The sequence below is a fragment of the Lutjanus erythropterus genome, chromosome 19 (genome assembly GCF_056507025.1).
Source record: "Lutjanus erythropterus isolate fLutEry1 chromosome 19, fLutEry1.hap2, whole genome shotgun sequence".
NCBI classification, from domain to species: domain Eukaryota; kingdom Metazoa; phylum Chordata; class Actinopteri; order Lutjaniformes; family Lutjanidae; genus Lutjanus; species Lutjanus erythropterus.
Window position 1 is genome coordinate 11,599,038 of NC_139335.1, and position 7,839 is coordinate 11,606,876.

The window sequence follows — 7,839 nt, forward strand, 5'->3', positions numbered from 1 at the left end:
GGCTGCTATATTATCCACAGAGACACTGCACCTGAGTGGAGGATAGGAATAAACTGAATTTGAACAAGATGTCACAGTGAACATGATGATGATGATGATGATGATGATGATGATGATGATGCAAACATTACAGATTTCTATTTAATTCTTATTTGGCCTGCACAGATTTCCCACCTTTCACCTGACGGTAGATCCGAGGTTCAGCTAAATCATTTGAAGCTGTAGCCAAGCTTTAAAGGAACAGTTCACCCCAAAATCAAAAATGCACACTTTCTCTCTGGCCTGTGATGCTATTTATCCATCTAGATTGTTGTGGTGTGAGTTGTCAAGTTTTTTGAGATATCGTCTGAAGAGATGTCAGCCTTCTCTTCAATACAATGGGACTAAATGGCGCTCGCCTTGTGGTGCTCAAAGCACCATAATAGTACAGTATAGTATAGTATAGTTCCAGACATCATGGAAAAGTCACTCAAGATAATCCGCAGAGCTTGTTGTAAGCAGTTTCATATAGGAACTACTTTGAATCTACAGGAACTACTTAAGAAAGTAGTTCCCGGATGAAACTGCTCACAAGAAAGTGTATAGATTGTCTTGAATAACCAGGTCATGATTTCTGGAATGACACGTTGCTGTTTACAGGTTTTTACGATTGCTTAAGCACAATTCTTAAAACAGGCCTCATTGTGTCAGAACACAAGGCACAATTCATAAATCCATACCCAAGCAGCAGAACACCTCAGATCTTTTGCAAAAATTAAACACGTCATTCAAAATTAAACAATAATTTGTAAAGACTTTGTCACCGTATGGGACACACTTGCTTCATATAGTCTGATTCTGTTTGAACCAGTTACACACTGCTATGCTCAATATAAAACATTTCTACTTTTGTAATGATAGAGTCTGGGTTTTATGTTTTTCAGAGACATTGTTAGAGGAAACTAGATAAATATATTAACCAATCACAAAACATGAGACCAGTCCTTCACACTGATGGAAGTAATTATTTCTCCTCACATTGTAAAATCAGTCAATACACCCCAGCGTTGCAAGGTTGCGTTTTGCACTGAAAATCAGAATGGAACATATTCAAAATAGAATAAAGGCTACATTAACACAGAAAAAACACTTGTGGAGGGATAAAAGAAAGCATGAATAACAAAAACCCCTAAGCATCAAAATGTCTGAAGTGTTTATTGTGCGTACACCTGATTGGTGAGTTTACAATTAGGAACCTATGTGTCTGAACACCTGACGGTTCTGTTTGATCAGTTGGATATGTGTGGTATTTCTACAGGCAGTGCTTTGAAAGGGCAAAAAGTGAGATTATGTTAGATGTCTAATGTAGAAAAACGTGTTTAGGACTTGCAAAACACTGTGTGCAGTTAAGTGTGTGCAAAAAGAGTGACAAAAAAAAAAGTGCTTTTAGTTGTGCAGATCTGGGTCTGATGCCACTTTGAGCACCACAAGTTCCATCTAGTTATCTAGTCATTATCTGGAAGGAAGGCAGACATCTCTTTCTCTACAGGTGATTGGAAAAATTTGTATGTTTGATTTTGAGGTGAACTGTCCCTTTAAACTTACACACAGCACCAGGTAAATATCCCACCTCTGGACGGTTGATGGAGTACGGTTTTTGCAGAGCAGGACAGGTTATCTCCACCATCAGTCTAATCTCAGCCCAGCTTTGCAGCAGCAGATCTGTAATGCTTGTTCAGGCTGCAGCTTGACCACTGAGAGGCTGGAGGCTCAATCACCTCAGGTTAGAGGTCATGGGCCGCTAGTTCATGGGCGGGCACACCTGGCTAAAATCCTTTATTTAAAACAAGAAAATGTATTATTGCACATCCCCTAACTCTAAGGCTGAGTGGTTGTCCAACCTCTTATAGCGCCACCAGACAACAGAAAGCTCCTGTTTCCACAAAACAGAAACATCAGTGTTTAAAAAGACATATTTGAGTGATTCTCCTTTTTGTACAGAAAATGTTTTTTACAGGTTTAACATAAATTAGAGCGAGTTAGCATAAAAGAACAAAAAGTTAACAATATTTTAATAGGAATACTGCTGACAGGAATAAGCAGAAATAATTGGTTATGACAAGTCACCTACTTCTTAATACTGCCGGGGACATCTGTCCCAGTCATCTGCCAAAACTTCAGCCTGTACAGTGTCGATTACCTGTGCAGACTGAATATAGTCCTGCCAGAAGCTTAATTAATTCTAGGAAGACTGTGGTATTCAGTTGAGACATGCTTGAAGATAAGACTTGTGAAGACCTTGTCTAATTGGAAAATTACCAAAGATAACGTTTCCGGGGTCCAAGCTAGAACAGGCCTTTGTAAAGTAACCAGGAGCTGAATTCCCTGAGAAGATTCAGAGAAAATAAACCAAACCGACATTTCGCTCAAGTCGCTCAGCCCACAGAAAGAGAGAGAAACACACCCAATTAAAAGTCACAGTCCTCTCTTTGATCCAAAGATGATGTTCCATATTATTCCCAGCCAAACCGACTCTGAGCCACTAATTATTAGACATTGAACTTCACTGACCCACAAAGTGTTCTGTTGTGAATGCAAAACATGTTCATGATTCTTCATGATGAATAAATGATGTCAAAAAAGAGAGGTGCAGCAACATTTAAAAACATCATTCTTCAAGAGAGATCCAGTAAGAATATAGAAGATAAATGGTTCATTTTTGGAGCTTCAGAGTCTGTAAACTGAGAGAACAAAAATCGGAGAGTGATTAGAAAGACCATGGGAGTGAGAGATAGAAGGCTGTCTGACAGAAACACCAGGATAAGTGGTTATATTGAGGTTGATCTGGTGGGTAAACAACGGACGCCCTGAACTCCCACCGTCTCCCCTCTCAGTACCAGCTTAGCCAGCCTGAGTCAGGGCCACATTCCTAGCAGCTTTTAGCAGATAGTTACTAAGAATCCAGTGGGTAGTCTGAGCTCTGGGTGAGAAATATTTCCACAGCATGTGCTATATGTACCATTGTTCAGCTCAGGACCTGTACAACTTGCAGATAATTATTTTTTCAAACACACTACAAACACTAACCCCAGTTTCTAATATATAGTGAGTTCCCTCTCATGAAATAAACCTGACTTTAACTACACACTTGTGGGTTTCCACATGACTGGCACCAAACATGCAGTGATTGAGCCTGAGACTCAACACATACATTTAAATTATTACACATGACGTGACCGTATGCGCAGGAAAATTCCAATTAAAATCAAAGTCAATCCATTTGTCTCATGCCAGTAGTTTGTCAAATTCCATTAACCAAAAGGCAAATCAGACTGATTATGATTAATGTAAGGCAAACAGATAATTCTTTTTCAAGTTGATATAAACACATAAATGTTGCTAAAAAAGTGGTCAACATGGAGAATGAAGTCAGTTCATGCTTGTGGTCTCTTTATCCTCATAATCAGTCTGCAGAAACCAACAGAGCCATTTTGTTTTGTACGCACGCTGCAAACACTTACAAATCATGTGGAGATATTGAATTATACTCCATATGTGTTTTGAAATGTATTAATGGATAAGCAGTTATATAAAAAAAACATAGATGAAGTTTGGCAGGAGATGAATCTAACACAGACTTTGCAGAAGGAAAAAAAAAACGCATACCGATGTGTTTCTGCTTCTCTCTATATTTCCTATTTTAATTTCAGCCTCTTGTCATTTTTATTTATTTATTCTGTTTCCTTAGAATGCCATCAATCATTGCTTATACTGTTGAGGTTTGAAGTTTATCCCACACATGTGACACAGTGTAACTGAAGTGTCTCTCTCTCCCTCTGCAGGTCATTCTGTGCTGATAAATCATGGTGGACTTTTCTTATCATTCCATCACTGCGAGGGTGCAAAATAAGGTGAGGTGAAGTGATCTGTCATCTTCATATTTTAAGCCTTGTGAGACATAGTGAAACCATATTAATCCTCAAGAGGAGTTGATGAGCGTCTAGGATTAGAGACCCTTTCAATTGGGCCTGCCTCCGGTCTGCTCCTTGTGCTGGAGAACATGCCAGAACAGGACAACAGGCCAACTGTCAGGTGAAATATGCATGTGAAGTTTCAGATGCAGGAGGTGACTGACTCTTTTAGCTTGCCAAAAATTTATTTATGCATGTTTAAAAGGGAAAACACCTTTTTTCTATGCAGTTGTTATAAAATACCCAACTTAAAAATCTAATTCAGATCTTATACCACTGCTTCCTAATTGACTTGTGATGTCATTTAATGTCATATGTGATAAACATTGTTATTACATTCTGCCATTGGGATATGTTTAATTTTAAGATGAGTGTGGATGATAATTGTGTATCTAAGTTTGTGGTTTGTGTGTATGTGTGTGTGTGTGTGTGTGTGTGTGTGTGTTTGTGTTTGTGGTGGAGCCTGACAGCTAATCCATAGTCACTTCATTTCATTATTTATAGCAGAACACCACATGGAGATTCTTAGAAACAGCAAACATCTGTTTGCAATACGTGCGGTTTCAGAGCTAATAATGATCTTTTATGCAGGGTGGTGTAAAATGTTGGCTTTGTCAGTGACTTCAAAACAAGAAAAACCTCTGACATCCTTCATTTATTAAGTACAAGTATAAATGTAGGTTAATGTGTCTGGTAAAATCCCTGATCTGTGAAAACACCCCAAGACAAATGTGACTGTGCCACCCACTGACTGCTGATGATAGCATCTGCACGTATCAAGCAGCATGTGTTCTTACATAAGAGCTTTCCCCAAACCGCGTTCTGTGGTATAAATCCATCTGCAACAGGTAATCTGGGGTTACCTGCCTGCGGTGCAGAGAGAGAGCACATCAGACTGTTTAGTATTTCACAGCACTGAAATCTATTCTCAGGTACAAGTACTGTTACATTGAACTGTACACTGAATTATTACTCAGCTACACTAGAAATAAGGGTTCCAGAAGAGTCCTTCCTGTAGGGCTGAGGGTCTTCCCGGAACCATTTGATTGTGGAAAACCCTTTTTGAAGAAAGGGTTAGGGTTCCAAATGGACCCTTTATACAAGGTTCTGCTGAGAACAAAAAAAGCTCTCCCATGGGGACAAACAAACAAAAAAAACCCTAAGAAAACAGTTGAAGTGTAAGGTATTATTTTCAAAAACTACTCAGTTTGAGTTATTTTGGTGTTTGCATTATCACTAAATAGATTACATAGGATAATGCACACTTAAGTATGAGTAAAATTACAGGCATGAAACTCATAAAAGTACAAGCACCTAAAAAATGACTTAATTACAGTAACATGAGTAGCTGTAATTTATTTCCAACCTTAATATTTCATCACCACTGCACTTATCTCAACCAATGATGGTATTTAGAATTTGAAAAAGAGTTGTTATACCTAAGCCTCGTTGAAAGGAGCAATGTCATCACCAGAGTAAAACCTGAGCACGGATTGGATGCAGAGCTGTGTTATCAGACATCTTACCCCGCACAGTCAGTCAGCTGTAATTAAGTTACCAAACCAGCGATGTAACCGCGAGAAAGTGTGTGGAAATGTACCCTTTTGCACCAGGCCAGTGAGGGGAACTGCCAGACAGGTGATAATTATAATAGCTGGGGATGACGGGAGACTAAGCTAATTAACATCTAAGGACCATGTCTGTTAAATGAACTGCTCAAACAAATAGACTAAATAAACTCAACCAGCTACCACACTCGAGCTCACCCTGCTGTGCACCCTCCTCTTCACTGTTAGCTTATAGCACAGAACAGCGTGATTGACGACTATTAGGCTGATAACTGGCATCTGCAGGGGCACTAAAGGTTAATCCAAACACTGATCCAAATATAATTCACACCAGCGTCTCTCTGAAGTTCCTTTCTGTGTGGAAGACATTTCAGTTTTATCAGTTCTAGGTGCCTGTGACACTGGTTTTCTTGCAAATACCTAGGCAAATTATTTCATTTGCTACATAAAATGTATTTAGATCAGATATTGGGAAGACATGAAGAATCTTAGAATATGCAAATGATTTGGTTAGATTTAGTGCCACAATAATAAGTGCTCAGAAACCATTTGAATAGGCTGAGCAGTTCTTTGTGTTTCTGCTTGTTTCCATTAACTTTGAGCCACAAAAATGGTTGCCTTCACGTTTAAAGCTACAACAATGAGTTATGAAACAGTCTACATTTATTATAGATGCAGTAACATGCAGTAACAAGTTAATGGACCATAAGATTGGCCAGTTCATCTTAATGCCTGCCACCGGGTCGGATTGTCCTTGAAATCAGATAAAACAAGCAGCAATGTGTTTACGTCTTCCCAGGCAATGTTACAGTGAGTAGTAAGTTATCCAGTTAAAAAGAGAAATTTCTTATTTTTAATGTCATATATTGTGTTTCTTATTACTGTGGAAACACGACTGCTTTTTTCTGCAATAGCCTCAAAAATGAACAAAATACGAAAGTTCCTTGGAGTAGCTTTACAGTTTTTTAGAATAGCTAAAACACATTTCTTGATATGTTTCATCTCAAAACTGAAAAACAAATTTTCAAATTATATTTCAAAAAAACCTTTGACTCTTATGGCAAAAACAAACCAAACCACCTCAAAATCATTTTGTCTGTGTTCCGAGTCACTCAGTACTTTCAGATCACACAGTCATTACACACTGCATAAAATTATCAGCAAATATTGGCCTATCCAGCTTTCTTGATCTATATTGGTATTCACCTATATTAGCTGATAAATAACAACTATACTAATATCTGAGTTAAAAGATTCTCAAAGCATTTAAATTCTTAGAAATATGTTCTATAAAAAATGAAGCATACTTTGTGCTGTTCTTTTTTTACTGTACTTTTTTTTTTTTTGTGCTGTACGTTTTACAGTAAAACACAAAATGTGAAATTATTGGTTATCTTATTGGTATTGGCCATGAGAAGTAGGTAATTATCAGTTATCGGTTACAGCTCAAAGAAAATCCTTATCATGCATCCATAACTGCAAGAAATACAGTAATACAGACAGTGGATTCATGATCCCACAGCGTTGTCTCTTTGTGCTCCACTTTTTGGTTTTATTCAACATCACCGCCAAAGGGAGGAAAAATATTCTGTTGGGTTGAAGAAAGAGGAGTATGATGAAAGTACATTTACTATATGAATCTCTGGCTGAGGTTGAACCAGATTCTTTTCTAGTCAGTTGGTTACATTCACATCATTAGAAACAAGTGAATGAATGATAAATGATAAATGGGTTTAGGGCACTGAGCATTTCATTCAGAGAATGGAAATTAGTGTTTAAGCAATTTTTTAAAAACCTTAAGAACTTTTTGATTAATGCTTTACAACTGGCACATGCCTGAAAGTGTATGAATTACATAAAATGATGAGCTGTAACTTTATGAATGTTTCTAAGACTGTCATTAAGTGGTACTCAGAAATGCTACATTATGATCTTCAGTGTGTCGTTGCTCTCAAAGCGTTCTCTGTCGAGTGTTCATTGTGTGTGGTCTGCAGCTGCAGCAACACGTTTAACGCTCGTCTTTCCGTGCAGCTCGTGGGCTCCTCTTTTAGCACTTTCTCTCAATTAATGGTGTTCTCTGCCTCAGAACGCCTAAGACACTTTCCCAGCTCACTCCTTTTTGAGTCTTTGCACCCATTCTTTCTCTGTTTTTAAGTCTCCCTCCCGCCCACCGACCCCCAGCTACTCTTTTCCTTCGTCCCTTTTATTCTCATGAAGTTTGCATTCCACACCTCCTCTGCAGACTGCACACAAAAGAGCAGAAAGCGCCACTCCTGACCTGTGGCAAACATTCCAGTCCTCTGGGCCCTTTCACACAGCCA